Genomic DNA, 16,957 nt, shown 5'->3' on the forward strand with positions numbered 1-16,957 from the left:
TATAGAATGATCTTCAACTAAATTGAGAGAGAAAGGAAGACTTCGGACCGGTCATTGCCTAAATGTCACTTATTTTGCAGAGGTAAGCAACAGTATCTTTTGCAGAGGTTTATTACAGGGTGGCTTCAACAGAGCTTGACTATTTGGGAGACATGCACACCTCTGAAATAATGTAAGCTAAATTTGCAAACATCTGTAGCTGTCAAGAAGCATCAGAGTACTCAATCCTCCTCTTTGTTTTCGACAGCAAACAGTGCCTGGAAGAGGTGTGTTGATTTTCACCAGCATGAATACCAGCAGTTGCAGACACCATCTTCCTAGGGGAGAAAGGTAATGGAAATGCACAGCCTATGAAAAGATTGACATTGCTGGCTGGGCACAGTGCTGGGGATTAATCCTTCCCAGCTGTGGGATGCCAAGCAAAATGGAAATCCAACCACTACAGAACATGCTGAAATCAGTAGGTCTATAGAAATCTCTAAATGTTTACTCGGGCCAGATAGAAAATGTTCCATTTAGTGCCTGCTGTAGAGGTTTAGTTGATAACACTGAAGAGGGAATTTTGGTTTAAAATAAGGCATTTTTCCTGTGCCCTAAGGCTATCATTTAAGAACAGCACGAGAGAAGATAGTCACAAGGCCAATTGAATGACATGGTCTACCTCGTGGCTCCTGACAATAGGTGGCCAAAATAAGTTCTGTACTTTTAAGCAGTATGTGTTCACTGTCTTCTGTTATTACAACGGCTATCCTATAATGATATACACTTAGACAGCATTTAACTTGTTAGGGTTTCAGACAGTTGCCTATACGTTTATTTACAAATGAACACAGGTTAAGGTTTGGTTCCAAAATCCTCAAACCGTATCTGCAGGAAAGAGTGTGGATGGGAATTACTGAAAACTAAGATAAGCTAATTCATAAAGGAGGCTGATAATTAAAATTCTTACTCCTTCTATCCTCAGTCTTTGTTGCCTTCCTCCACCTGGAAAACTCCTACTCGTCCCCAAAGCCCACTATGCTATCTCTCTTTGATGCTTTCCCCAGCTCCAGAGAGTTTGGTGCTTTGTTTTTGTTTCTATCACACCACTTTCATCATATTTTATGATGTTTCTGTTTATATATCTCTCTTCCCACTTTGAACCCTCTAGGATGGAAACCATATCATTAATAGAGTTGGCATAAGGTTGTCAAAAATGGGTTCTGCAACCAGACTACCTATGCTCAAACCCTGGTTACACAGCTGTGCGACCTCAGTGCAATCTTTAATATCATCTGTAAAATGAGGAAAATGGGTGTAGGTTTTTTCCCTTTAGCACTTTAAATATATTGTGCCACTCTTTTCTAGCCTGTAAGGTTTCTGCTGAGAAGTCAGCTGATAGCCTTATGGGGTTTCCTTTGTATGTAGCTTGTCTTTCTCTTGTGGCTTTTAGGATTCTCTCTTTATCTTTAATTCTGGACATTTGGATTGTGATGTGTCTTGGTGTGGGCCTCTTTGGGTTTATCTTGTTTGGGGCTTTGTGTGCTTCCTGTACCTGGATGTCTGTTTCCTTCCTTAGGTTAGGGAAGTTTTCAGCATTATTTCTTCAAATAGATTCTCTGCCCCTTTGTCTTGTTCTTCTCCTTCTGGGACACCTATAACACTGATGTTAGTGTGCTTGATGTTGTCCCAGAGGTCCCTTAGACTGTCCTCACTCTTTTTAATTCTTTTTTCTTTTATCTGTTCAGCTTGGGTGATTTCTTCTAGTCTTTTGTCCAGCTCGCAGATCCATTCTTCTGTATCCTCTACTCTGCTTCTGAGTCCCTCTAGTGAATTTTTCATTTTCAGTATTGTTTTCTTCACTTCTTATTGGTTCTTTTTTACATCTTCCATTTCTTTGTTGACGTTCACACTGAGTTCATCCATTCTTCTCCCAAGATCAGTGAGCATCCTTAACACTCTTTGTTTGAACTCTCTGTGGGGTAGGTTACTCATTTCTGTTTCCTTAGTTCCTTTTCTGGGGTTTTGCCCTGTTCCCTTACTTGGAACGTATTCCTTTGCCTTCTCATTTTACCTCTTTCCCTTCACTTGTGTCTCTGTATTAGGTAGGTCAGCTACCACCCCGAATAGCTAAAGGAATCCTCAGAAAAAAGAACAAATCTGGAGGTATCACAGTCCCTGTTTTCAAAATATACTACAAAGCTATAGTAACCAAAACAGCATGGTACTGGCACAAAAACAGACACACGAATCAATGGAATAGAATCAAAAGCCCAAAAATAAACCCACACATCTATGGACAGCTAATCTTTGACAAAGGAGCCAAGAACACACAATGGAGAAAGGAAAGTCTCTTCAACAAATGGTGTTGGGAAAACTGGACAGCTACATGCAAAAAAGTGAAAGTAGACCATTACCATACACCATACACAAAAATTAACTCAAAATGGATTAAAGACTTGAACGTAAGACCTGAAACCATGAAAATTCTAGAAGAAAACATAGGCAGTATGCTCTTCAACATCAGTCTTAGCAACATATTTTCAAGGGCCATGACTGACCAGGCCAGAGAAACAATAGAAAAAATTAAAAAATGGGACTACATGGAACTAAAAAGCTTCTGCACAGCAAAGAACTCATCAACAAAATGAAAAGACAACCTAACAATTGTGAGGAGATATTTACAAACCATACATCTGATAAGGGGATAATCTCCAAAATATATGAAGAATTCATGCATCTCAACAACAAAAAAACTAACAGCCCAATTAAAAAATGGGCAAAAGACCTGAACAGACATTTCTCCAAAGAAGATACACAAGTGGCCAACAGGCACATGAAAAGATGTTCAAAATCATTAACTATCAGGGAAATGCAAATCAAAACTACAATGAGATATCGCCTCATGCCCATCAGAATGGCTATAATTAACAAGACAGGAAACAACGAGTGTTGGAGAGGATGTGGAGAGAAGGGAACTCTCATACACTGCTGGTGGGAGTGCAAACTGGTGCAGCCACTATGGGAAACAGTATGGAGATTCCTCAAAAAATTAAGGATAGAACTACCATACGATCCGGCTATTCCACTGCTGGGTATTTATCCAAAGAACGTGAAAACACCAACGTGTAAAGATACATATACTCCTGTGTTCACTGCAGCGTTATTCACAATAGACAAGACTTGGAAGCAACCTAAGTGCCCAATAAGGGATGAATGGATAAAGAAGATGTGGTATATATACACAATGGAATACTACTCAGCCATAAGAAACGATGAAATCTAGCCATTTGTGACCACATGGATGGACATTGAGGGTATTAGGCAAAGTGAAATAAGTCAGAGGGAGAAGGTCAAATACCGTATGATCTCACTCGTTAAGTAGTAGATAATAACAACAACAAACAAACGCATAGAGACAAATATTGGATTGGTGGTTACCAGAGGGGAAGCAGTGGAGAGGAGGGCAAAAGGGATAATTAGGCACATGTGTGTGGTGATGGATTGTAATTAGTATTTGGGTGGTGAACATGAGAACATGATGTAATCCATGCAGAAATAGAAGTATAATGATATACACCTGAAATTTATACAATGTTATAAACCAATGTTACTGCAATAAACAAAAAATAAATTTAAAAACTATATGAATGGCCTAAATACACCAATTAAAAGACAGATATTGACAGAGTGGGTAAAAAAATAAGAGCCTAGTACATATTGTCTACAAGAAATGCACTTTAAATATAAAGACTCATTTAGGCTAAATATAAAGGAATAGAGAATGATCTACCATAATAATGCTAATCAAAAGAAAGCTGAGAGGCGGAGTCAAGATGGCGGCGTAAGCAGACTCGGAACTCACCTCCTCCTGTGGACACAGCCAATTTACAACTACTCGTGGAAAAATTACCCCTGAGACAGAACTGAAAACTGCATAAGAGGAACTCCTGCAACAACGGACAATCCTAACTGAGGTGGAAGAGGCAGAGACTCCCTTCTGGAGAGGAAAAACACCGCCTTCACAAGCCGCCAGCGTCACGGCCGCCGGGAGCAGTTCACAGGTACGCAGCCTCCCTGGAGGCGCGGGGCCCTGAGCCGGGAGCGCCCCCGCTGTGGGCATTTTGTGGACCCAGCACAATCGACACCAGTGGCATAATATCTGACTTTGCCTGCTACTAAAACATTGGGGCGTACCCCCGGAAAACCCGGTTCACAAAGAAAGTAAAACTGGCTCTTAAAGGGCCCGTGTGCAAACTCACCCGTTTCAGAAAGCATCCTAAAATCACCAGAAAGAAAGGTACACAGTGCTGTGGTGAAAAGAGACTCACCTAATAGGCCCTGAGTGCATCTCGGTGAGGGGTGAGACCTCTCCAGGGACTGGGACAGTGGCGGCGGCCATTGTTGTGGCCCGGTGTGGGTGAGCTGACACAGACGCCATTGGAGTTCTCCCTGGGGCCTGCTAGCCCAGGGTCTGCCCCACCTGCTAGAGCACGATTTAATCCAGCTCAGCCAGGGCAGGCAGCCCAAGCTAGAGACTGGCCCCACCCAACAACAAGCCCTCAGGCAACATGTGGGCCTGCATAGATTGGTGACTGGATTCTCTGCAGCCTGGCAACTGAGCCGACTTGAGCGGGGCAGGGTGTGTACAAGGAGTGGGTGGAGAGTGTGGGGCGGTGGCGGAGTGTGTGGGGCTCCTGCCGTGGAGAGACTGGGTCTGCTTGGGAAGGTCGGGGTGCACACACGGGGCAGGACTGTGTTGACTGTGTGTGTGGACCTGTGGGCGGCAGGGCTTGTCAGCTGCAGAAGACTTGTGCTTCTCAAAGACCCACATAGGAGGTTTGCCCCACCTTCCAAAGCCTGAACCGATTGGGTGCTCCGGTGCCTGAGGCCAGCCCCACCCAGCTGCAATCCTCAGAGAGCTGACAAGAGACCTAATAGGCTAGAGGCTTACAGCAATTGTAAGGCCCTGAGCCTAACAACCTGCTACGCTGGGGACCTACTCACTTAAAAGAAATACTGCAACACAAATGTGGTATTAGAACTTGCAGCCAACTGTGCTGGGGCTCCCCACACCTGATAAAGAGACTGAAGGGCCCACAACAACTACAAGCAGCTGAGCATTACAACAGCTGGCCAGGAGCATAACTCAGCCTCCCTGGGTGCCTACAGGGAGAGCAAACAGGCCACAACAGAAGCCCACATAGAGGTCACCCCTGGAACATTGAGAACTGAGGGAAGCACACTGGAAGCCTTCTAAGGCATCACTTACATAAGGTCACCTATCCAAGAGCAGGAGACGTAGCTGACCTACCTAATACGTAGACACAAGCACAGGGAAAGAGGCAAAATGAGGAGGCAAAGGAATGTATTCCAAGTAAGGGAACAGGACAAAACCCCAGAAAAGGAACTAAGTGAAACAGAAATGAGCAACCTACCTGACAGAGAGTTCAAACTAAGAGTGTTAAGGATGCTCACTGATCTGGGGAGAAGAATAGATGAACTCAGTGAGAATGTCAACAAAGAAATGGAAGATATAAAAAAGAACCAATCAGAAACGAAGAATACAATACTGGAAATGAAAAATTCACTAGAGGGACTCAAAAGCAGAGTAGAGGATACAGAAGAACGGATCTGTGAGCTGGACGAAAGACTAGAAGAAATTACCCGAGGTGAACAGGTAAAAGAGAAAAGAATTAAAAAGAGTGAGGACAGTCTAAGGGACCTCTGGGACAACATCAAGCACACTAACATCTGTGTTATATGTGTCCCGGAAGGAGAAGAGTGAGACAAGGAGGCAGAGAATCTATTTCAAGACATAATAGATGAAAACTTCCCTAACCTAAGGAAGGAAACAGACATCCAGGTACAGGAAGCACAAAGCCCCAAATAAGATAAACCCAAAGAGGCCCACACCAAGACACATCATAATCAAAATGTTCAGAATTAAAGATAAAGAGAGAATCCTAAAAGCCACAAGAGAATGTCAAGTTACATACAAAGGAAACCCCATAAGGCTATCAGCTGACTTCTCAGCAGAAACCTTACAGGCTAGAAGAGAATGGCATGATATATTTAAAGTGCTAAAAGGAAAAAACTTACAGCCAAGAATACTCTACCCAGCAAGGTTATCATTCAAAATGGTAGGAGAGATCAAAATTTTCCCAGATAAGCAAAAATTAGAGGAGTTTGTCACCAAGAAACCAGTGCTACAAGAAATGTTAAAGGAACTGATTTAAGGGGAAAAGAGAAGACCACAAATAGGAAAAATTATCTATTTCCATGATTAGAACGTAATGGATACAAATACACAAAAAAGAGGTTAGATATGATATCAAAAACATAAAAGGAGGGAGGAGGGGAGTTAAGAGTACAGCTTTCAGACAGAGGTCAAACTAAAGTGACCATCAATTCTGTATAGAAGAAGAAAGGAACAGAGAAGGACTACTAAAACACTGAGAAAAAAAAAAAGTTAAAAAATGGCAGTAAGTACATACTTATCAATAGCTACTTTAAACGTCAATGGAGGGGCCGGCCCCGTGGCTTGGTGGTTGGGTGAGCGCGCTCCACTGCTGGCGACCCGAGTTCGGATCCCGGGCTCCCACCGGCGCGCTGCTTCTCCGGCCATGCTGAGGCCGCGTCCCACATACAGCAACTAGAAGGATGTGCAGCTATGACACACAACTATCTACTGGGGCTTTGGGGGAAAAAATAAATAAATAAAATCTTTAAAAAAAAAAAAAAAAAAAAAACGTCAATGGACTAAATGCTCCAATTAAAAGGCATAGGGTGGCTGACTGGATAAAAAACAAGACCCATATATATGCTGCATACAAGAGACACACTTCAGACCTAAAGACACTCACAAACTGAAAGTGAAGGGATGGAAAAAGATACTCCACGCAAATGGCAATGAAAAGAAAGCTGGGGTAGCAGTACTCATATCAGACAAAATAGACCTTAAAACAAAAACTGTAAAAAGAGACAAGGGCATTACATAATGATCAAGGGAACAATCCAACAAGAGGATATAACACTTGTAAATATCTACATACCCAATGTAGGTGCACCTAAATATATAAAGCAATTATTAACAGACATAAAAACAGAAATAGACAGTAACACAATAATAGTAGGGGACTTTAACACTCCACTTATACCAACGGATAGATCATCCAAACAGAAGATCAATAAGGAAACATTGGCCTTAAACGACACACTACAACAGATGGACCTAGTAGATATATACAGAGCATTCCATCCAAAAACCGAAGAATACACATTCTTTTCAAATGCACATGGAACATTCTCCAGGATTGATCACATATTAGGCCACAAAACAAGTCTCCATAAATTTAAGAAGATTGAAATAATACCAAGCATCTTTTCTGACCACAACGGTATGAAACTAGAAATCAACTATAGGAAGAAAATCAGAAAAGCCACAAATACGTGGAGATTAAACAAAATGCTACTGAACAACGACTGGGTTAACGAAGAAATCAAAGAAGAAATCAAAAAAATACCTGGAGACAAATGAAAATGAAAATACGACATGCCAGAATTTATGGAATACAGCAAAAGCGGTTCTAAGAGGGAAGTTTATAGCGATACAAGCCTATCTCAACAAACAAGAAAAATCTCAAAAAAACAATCTAACAATGCACCTAAAGGAACTGGAAAAAGAAGAACAAACAAAGCCCCAAATCAGTAGAAGAAGGGAAGTAATAAAAATCAGAGCAGAAATAAATGAAATAGAGACCAAAAAAACAATAGAAAAAATTAATAAAACGAAGAGCTGGTTCTTTGAAAAGATCAACAAAATTGACAAACCTTTAGCTAGACTCACCAAGAAAAAAAGAGAGAAGGCAGAAATAAGTAAAATCAGAAATGAAAGAGGAGAACAGACACCTCAGAAATACAAAAGATTATAAGAGAATACTATGAAAAGCTATATGCCAACCAATTCGACAATCTGGAAGAAATGGATAAATTCTTAGAATCATACAACTTTCCAAAACTGGATCAAGAAGAAGTAGAGAATTTGAATAGACCAATCACCAGTAAGGAGATCGAAACAGTAATCACAAACCTCCCCAAAAATAAAACTCCAGGACCAGACTGCTTCCCTGGTGAATTCTACCAAACATTCAAAGAAGACTTAATACCTATCCTTCTCAAACTCTTCCAAAAAATTGAGGAGGGGGGGAAGCTCCCTAACTCATTCTATGAAGCTGACATTACCCTGATACCAAAACCAGATAAGGACAACACAAAAAAAGAAAATTACAGGCCAATATCACTGATGAACATCGATGCAAAAATCCTCAACAAAATACTAGCAAATCGCATACAACAATATGTTAAAAAGATTATACACCATGATCAAGTGGGATTTATTCCAAGGATGCAGGGATGGTTTAACATTCGCAAATCAATCAACGTAATACACCACATTAATAAAATGAAGAATAATAATCACATGATCATCTCAATAGATGCAGAGAAAGCATTTGACAAGATACAGCATCCATTTATGATAAAAACTCTGAATAAAATGGGTATAGAAGGAAAGTATCTCAACATAATAAAGACTATATATGAGAAACCCACAGCTAATATCATCCTCAATGGTGAAAAACTGAAAGCCATCCCTCTAAGAACAGGAACCAAACAAGGATGCCCACTGTCACCACTCCTATTTAACATAGTACTGGAAGTCCTAGCCAGAGCAATCAGGCAAGAGAAAGAAATAAAAGGGATCCAAATTGGAAAGGAAGAAGTGATACTGTCACTATTTGCAGATGACGTCATAATTTTATATATAGAAAACCCTAAAGAATCCACTAGAAAACTTTTAGAAGTAAACGAATATGGTAAAGTTGCAGGATACAAAATCAACATACAAAAATCAGTTGCACTTCTGTACACTAACAACGAAGTAGCAGAAAGAGAAATTAAGAATACCATCCCATTAACAATTGCAACAAAAAGAATAAAATACCTAGGAATAAACTTAACCAAAGAGGTGAAAGATCTGTACACCAAAAACTATAAAACATTTCTGAATGAAATTGAAGAAGACACAAAGAAATGGAAAGATATTCTGTGCTCTTGGATTGGAAGAATTAACATAGTTAAGATGTCCATACTTCCTAAAGCCATCTATAGATTCAATGCAATCCCTATCAAAGTTCCAACAACATTTTTCACAGAAATAGAACAAAGAATCCTAAAATTCATATGGAACAACAAAAGACCCCGAATAGCTAAAGGAATCCTGAGAAAAAAGAACAAAGCTGGAGGTATCACACTCCCTGAATTCAAAATATACTACAAAGCTGTAGTAACCAAAACAGCATGGTACTGGCACAAAAACAGACACACAGATCAATGGAATAGAATCGAAAGCCCAGAAATAAACCCACACATCTATGGACAGCTAATCTTTGACAAAGGAGCCAAGAACATACAATGGGGAAAAGAAAGTCTCTTCAACAAATGGTGTTGGGAAAACTGGATAGCCACATGCAAAAAAATGAAAGTAGACCCTTACCTTACACCATACACAAAAATTAACTCCAAATGGATTAAAGACTTGAATGTAAAACCTGAAACCGTGAAACTTCTAGAAGAAAACATAGGCAGTACGCTCTTCGACATCGGTCTTAGCAACATCTTTTCAAACACCACATCTGACCGGGCAAGAGAAACAATAGAAAAAATAAACAAATGGGACTACATCAAACTAAAAAGCTTCTGCACAGCAAAGGAAACCATCAACAAAACGAAAAGACAACCTAACAATTGGGAGAAGATATTTGCAAACCATACATCTGATAAGGGCTTAATCTCCAAAATATATAAAGAACTCATGCATCTCAACAACAACAAAACTACCAACCCAATTAAAAAATGGGCAAAAGACCTGAACAGACATTTCTCCAAAGAAGATATACAGATGGCCAGCAGACACATGAAAAGATGTTCAAAATCACTAACTATCAGGGAAATGCAAATCAAAACTACAATGAGATATCACCTCACGCCCGTCAGAATGGCTATAATTAACAAGACAGGAAACAACATGTGTTGGAGAGGATGTGGAGAGAAGGGAACTCTCATACACTGCTGGTGGGAGTGCAAACTGGTGCAGCCACTATGGAAAACAGTATGGAGATTCCTCAAAAAATCAACGATAGAACTACCATATGATCCAGCTATTCCACTGTTGGGTATTTATCCAAAGAACTTGAAAACACCAATTTGTAAAGGTACATGCACCCCTGTGTTCATTGCAGCATTATTCACAATAGCCAAGACTTGGAAGCAACCTAAGTGCCCATCAAAGGGCGAATGGATAAAGAAGCTGTGGTATATATACACAATGGAATACTACTCAGCCATAAGAAACGATGAAATCCAGCCATTTGTGACAACATGGATGGACATTGAGGGTATAATGCAAAGTGAAATAAGTCAGAGGGAGAAGGTCAAATACCGTATGATTTCCTTCATTAAGTAGTAGATAATAACAACAACAAACAAACACATAGGGACAGAGATTGGATTGGTGGTTAGCAGAGGGGAAGGGGGGAGGGAAGAGGGTGAAAGGGATAATTCGGTACATGTATGTGGTGATGGGTTGTAATTAGTATTTTGGTGGTGAACATGATGTAATCTATGCAGAAATAGAAGTACAATGATGTACACCTGCAATTTTTACAATGTTATAAACCAATGTTACTGCAATAAACAAAAAAGAAAAAAAAGATGCTGAAGTAGCTAAATTCCAGACAAAGTAGACTTCAAAACAAGGAAAACTATCAATTATAAAGAGGAGCATTACCTAATTATAAAGGGGTCAATTCTCCCAGAAGACAACAATTCTAAGCCTGTATATATACCTAACAACAGAATGTCAAAATACATGAGGCAAATATTGATAGGAAAAAAAAGAAAAACAGACAACTATTATAATTGGAGACTTCAACACTCGTCTTTTAGTAATTGATAGATTAAACATGTAGAAAATCAGTAAGGATATGGTTGACATGAATACCACAAAAAAATAAATAAATAAAATAAAATGAGGAAAATGGGAATATACACTTATTGAGTTTTTGCAAGGATTAAATGAGATAATAACATATAAAGTGCTTTGAATAGCACCAGGCTGAGGTAAATGTTTGCCATTATTTCTTTTTCTAATATCACTGTCATCTTGCTTAAGGTAAGGCAGAGAGTAGATGTACTATGATTGTGTATAAAAAAGAAGAAACTCCATAACAAATATACACTTCTGAAGTGCTTCTTTGTCAGTTCTCCAAAGAGTTCTTATTAAACATGGAGCACATATGATGAGGGTATGTGTTCAGGGACTGAGTTTGAAGCCCCACTCATCTCAAATTGGAGTTCCTTCAATAGGGCTCCACTTATTTTCCTAAAATATTTTATAAGGAATCAAGAGTATTTTAAACATACCCTGCAGAGTTCTAAACCAATTCAGGCAAGGAACAGTGGATCTAGTTGGCCGGGTTTGCATTAAATGACTTTCTTCAGGAACACCTTGACAAAATTAGGCACCCTGAGAAGCAATAAAGAATCTGCTCCTTCTCGTTCACTGAAAACTCCACTAGCTGGCCTCTCTTGGGCTCTGGTCATGGACAGTTGGTGCTAGTTCCTGCTCTGCCTCCTATATGCACCTGTCTGGCAGTGAATGTCCCAGAAAAGATTTCACCACCACAAGGGGAGTGGAGACCCTGGCATATTGTGCAGGGAATGGGGATCCATGCAAAGCAATCTCCTCCTCCTGAGAAGGACCCCATCTAGCAGGGGCTATAACCCGTTGATACTCTGACCGAACTGTATTCAATTCATTCAACTAATATTGAGCACCTACAAAGTTCTGGTGCTATTTCTGGATGAGGTATTCATCAGTGAACCACCCAGAAGCAAAAACAACTAAGCAGACCTTAAACAAAATAAAGTCTATTAGAAGGTAACGATGTACTATGGGGACAAATGAAGCAGAGTGGGGGTCAGAAGGTCCTGGAAGAAAGGGCAGGGGCATGCAGTTTTAAATGGGAGGATGAGGGAAGGGTCCTTGGAGACTTTTGAGATTTTTGATCTGCGTGCAATGCACTGAATGTTTGTGCTCCCCTCAAATTCATATGTTGAAACCCTAATCCTAATGCGATGGTATTTGGAGGTGTGGTCTTTGGGAAGTAATTGGGTTGTGAGGCTGAGGTCTCAGAGAGCTACCTAGATCTTTTTCCACCATGTAAGGACACAACAGAAGTTGGCAGTCTGCAACCTGGAAGAGGGCTCTCACCAGACCCTGACCATGCCGGTACCCTGATCTCAGACTTCCAGCCTCCAGAACTGTGAGAGATAAATGTTTGTGGTTTAAGCCACACAGCCTATTGTTATAGCAGCCTGAATAGGCTAAGACAACTTACATGAAGCACATATATAGAAGAGTTTTTGTATTTTTGAAAACAGACTCTGCTCTTTGGTGTGACTTACTTCATGGAAAAGAAATGTTCTTAAACGTTTGCCTATTTAATACATTTTAAATATTGAGGAATATTTTTCTGTTGCTTTTCCACTTTATAAATAGCTATGAATTCCTCAGACAAAAAAAAAAGGCCAAGGAAAAAATAAAATAGAACTTAAGAATTCAGTAAAAATTGTTTATATTTCTTAGCTTTTCAATGATAATTCCCAGGGAAAATCATAAAATGTGAAATAAATTATTTTTATGTTTGGGACTATTTAATAAATCTTTGGTAGCTCAAATAAAGAAAACATTCTAAATTAAAAAGCTATTTAACTTTATCAAGCCACTGCACTCATATTCGATCACAGATCACACAAAATCCTCTTTGTGCATAAAGCTCAAATTCTGAGAATTTGAAAGACGCTATTGATTTTGTAAAATGAATACACTGATCTCTGGTACAAAATGAGAGTTCCCAAATCCATTGGAGGCAACAATTCTCTTCCAGGTATTACTGGAAATGAACAAACAGTGTATATTTGGAACATACAGAGTTTTCAAGAAAACAAAAATTGATTTAGATAATTAGGATTTCCATTAGTGTTTCACAAACTTAAATTGGCTTGCAATCACCTGGATCATAGTTAAAAATGCAAAGTGCCAGCTCCAGACCCAAGATGTGAATTTGAAAATAGAACCAAGGAATCTACATGAGAATCAAGTGCCCCGGAGATTCTGGTCCCAGAGGTCTCCGTACAGTGGTCCCTGGAATGCAATGAAAACAAACAAAAAATCCACTTCTGTATAGGAAACATTAATGCACTGTACACACAACCTGTGAACATTTCCACACACTTTGATTAGAAGTGGCTTTATAATTAACAATCCATGTGTGCTTTAACTCATAAAACTAGCACTCTCTGTTTGGAGATTATAAAGAGGTCAGTGTTAGGCAAGGGTACCTCTTCTGCATCCTTTGGTTTCCATGGCAATGCATCTTCCCCAAACCATCCTGGCATCGCTTGGCCCTCACTTCCTCCCTCCTTGGAGAGGGATGACTTATCCGAATGGTATATTTAAGAAGGATAACTTCCCTACTCTGTTTAATTTCTCCCTTTTGTCCTTCTGGGAACAAACTGCCTGTAAGGAGCAGGGTTCTCCCTTGTTTTTCCACGCCAAAGTCTTCCCTGGGCAGCACTGTTCTTCCTAGACTGTGGGCAGGGGTGCTCCATCCTGGGCAGCATCGCCTCTGACTGAGAGGCCAAGTTTGCCTACTTCTGGACCCAGTCAGCAGATCCACGTGCCTCTCACATGGGGCTACAGCCTCCAACTGGCTTCTATCATTAATAGACCACTTTTTGTCCTCCATCTCCCACTCCTTTGTCTTAGTTCTTTTTTGTTTAGAACAAGGTGGAGGTGGAAGGAGAATGCTATTTATCTGCCTCCAAGTCCTTGATAGTCAGAACAAGGGCTATTGTCAGATATACATACAGACATTGGAGTAGCAATATTGGTCATTGATCCAAACGTTGAAACCAACAAGCCATGTTTGTCCCATTTTATTTAAAAACGAGCCTTAAAACTTTTATTTCTTTTATCATTTCATTCTTTCAAAATTTAACAAAAAGGAACTAAAAGTAAAAATTCATACTATCTAAATCACATGTTGAAATGCTAAATAATACATCAAGAAGAATTTATAGATAGTGATAACATGATTTGTAACTAACTTGCAATCTCAGCTTTAGGATGTTTACTCAAATCTCTAAAGTATCACTCAATTCCTCATCTATCACTCAACTCATCTATTATCCATCTGATTTGGACTTATAATAAAGAATAAGCATTTAGTTAGAATATTTTGACAGAACAGTATTGGGAAGTCATTTAATTTCTCTAACTTCAGTTTATTTGTCTGTAAAATGGGGACAAAAATTTATCTCTCTTCTCATAAATTTGTGGGAAAAATGAAATGGGAGTACATAGCGTAGTGATTTATACATAATAAAATAATATACCATTATGAATTATTATTTCCTTTATAAATTAGTATTACTATTATGCAAGAATTTGTTTTTTTTTCACTCAGGGAATCATGTTACACTGCTATATGTATTTCTTCAGATTAAGCAACAATGATTTATTGACAAAATTCTACATGCACTAGAAAGATGCTATATGTGTTATGGATAATAAAGAAGCATTAGTGCATGCTTCCTGTACTCAAGAAGCTTTTACTTAAAAGAAGAGATGCAACAAACACACGCTGGAAACAAAAAGTAAAAAGAGAATAGGAGAGTGGATTTTGTGCAGTCAAAGTCATAAGGAAAGATGAGATTAAAGAAATAAAAGAGAATAGGCTTGACTTTAAAGATAGACTAGACCTACAGGAATGGAGGAGTGCAGGCAGGTAATTTCAGGGGGACAGACACATGGGCAAAATCAGACAGGAATGAACATGGTGCGAAGGCTGGAGTAGTCGGCAAGTTGACTTCCTGGCCTTTTGTAAACAGCTCACTAAGCATTGTTCTGTTTCTTCAAGGTAAGCAACGCTGCATGTCAACCTCTCAATTATGGTTTTTGGTAAGAATGTGGCAAAAGTACAGTTTAAAAAAATCTCTTTGGATTGTCTCTAACCAACTTTCCTAGGCTTTGAAGGAAAAACAGAGCTAATATGGAGTAATTGGAGATGAGATACCACAGAGCCAAGTCCAATGTCAAGAATCCTAATTCTCATTTACAGAGTAAGACTTATTTATCATTACGTTAGAAAAGGTTTTGGAAAGATTATTTTAATTAGCAGGCACATTACATAAATATTCTCTGGTAGCACATGGATTTGGGAGGAGGGGGAATCTCCCATTTGTTTACTTTATTTCAAGACAAATTTTAAATACTTCTATTTAACCAAAGAGAAGGTGGAGAGAAAGAAATAATGTAATTAAATTTAACTTTTAACCCTCTACTTAGGATTTGCTTCTACTCTTTTCCACCATAATTAAGCGTGAATATAAACAGCATTCATCCGTATTTAGGAGACGTCACACGAAGAAGCAAAGTAAGGAAAGGACAGCCAGAGTTAGTTAATCCCTATCCTATATCCCTATGTCTGAGATTGGCCTCAGACCAATATTCTTGGTATCTCAGAATCCATAATGTACTTGATACATCAGTAGGCTTTCTGTGGCTCACTATGCATACATAATCCAAGTCCAAGTGTGAAGAACATAGCACAGAAAGGAAATACCACCACTGACACCATTTATAATGAAATGAGAGAAAGTTCTCTATGAGGAAGTGACTCATGGTATAGATGTCACGGCATAAGGTCTCAAGCCACCCCTATCCCCTTAAAAAATTTCCCTTTCTTCTCAGCCTGAGACAATTTATTTAAAGGAGCTGACAGACTTTCCTTAAATAATTATTCCAAGATTTACATTGTTCCCTAAAAAACAGACATATTCAGATCCCTCTGGAATATGTTAGGATGAGAAAATTTGTCTTCATGGACCTTAGACAGTCATTGGCAAGAATAGTTCCTATTATTGTAAAATGTGTGTACTTGAGATACATAGCTAGACAGATCAACTCTGAACTTTACAAAGATTTTGCAACTACAGAATTTCTCTGCTGATTTTGCATTTTTCCTTGAATACACCTATAAAATGCAAAGCTATATGTTAGTTTTATTGTTGATGTATTCTAGAAGACATACAACAATATTAAAGCCAGCTTACTATTTTGAGCGTTATATTTTTAGTCTAAAATCTTGTTAGGGACCCAGAGCTTTTGTGTAAGTTTTTAATGAGGTACATTTTCAAAAAAAGTTTTAGTTATACAAGCTTTGTTGTCATGAGGGAATGCATTTGGCTAATTCCCTTTGTGTCTCCTTGAACATTTGCAATAACAGGAAGGAGTTAATCCTGCTTTTCACTCAGGTCATGTTTAGAAGCTTCTGCTAATTTCTTTTTCAATGCACCAGTGATATTTAGGAATTGCTGAATATAGTGAAGACAGATGTGGTACTTAAGTGTTTGTTCAGGTGCCTCAATCTTCTAATTATTTTATCATTATCCATCTTCCCCTGTAATTTGTTTAAATTTGGAATCACATCACCAATTTACCTCATTGCTTCCAGGTCTTCAATATTCTTTTGTTTATTCATTAGAAAGTTTTTGTGACCAATCATTAATAACTATGAGTTTACTGACGTATAAAGTCATTCATGTACTTATTTTTATTCAAATGGATGTCTGGGAAAGTACTTGACCCCAAATATACTATCTTGACTTTACTAATCCAGGGATCTTAGTGTATTTCTTCACTTCTAGAGATTTGGAAAATCTTAGCCCTTATAAGGAAGGTTAGAGTAGAAAAAAACATAAGCTCTAGCTTCTGAAGTTTGAGGTTGATTCCAATTCTACTGTTTGGTTGCTCATAAACGAGACAAGTTACTCAGCCTCTTTGAACAAATTT

General features: G+C 38.9%; 1 protein-coding gene and 1 long non-coding RNA gene across 2 annotated transcripts in view; one reads left to right on the forward strand and one right to left on the reverse strand.

The window, feature by feature from the left end:
* The window catches only part of KCNIP4 (potassium voltage-gated channel interacting protein 4), a 204,442-nt gene extending 200,074 nt beyond the window's left edge, over positions 1 to 4,368 (reverse strand). The window contains exon 1 of the mRNA XM_087434144.1: positions 4,311 to 4,368. The gene's annotated coding sequence lies outside the window, so the exon portion shown is untranslated. The remainder of the gene's footprint in view (positions 1 to 4,310) is intronic.
* LOC147916405 (uncharacterized) overlaps positions 3,824 to 16,957 on the forward strand; it is a 28,087-nt gene continuing 14,953 nt past the window's right edge. The window contains exon 1 of the long non-coding RNA XR_015552886.1: positions 3,824 to 4,043. This is a non-coding gene — a long non-coding RNA (uncharacterized LOC147916405). The remainder of the gene's footprint in view (positions 4,044 to 16,957) is intronic.

This window comes from Ceratotherium simum, chromosome 8 (genome assembly GCF_057802395.1).
Source record: "Ceratotherium simum simum isolate JZ-2026a chromosome 8, ASM5780239v1, whole genome shotgun sequence".
NCBI lineage: Eukaryota > Metazoa > Chordata > Mammalia > Perissodactyla > Rhinocerotidae > Ceratotherium > Ceratotherium simum.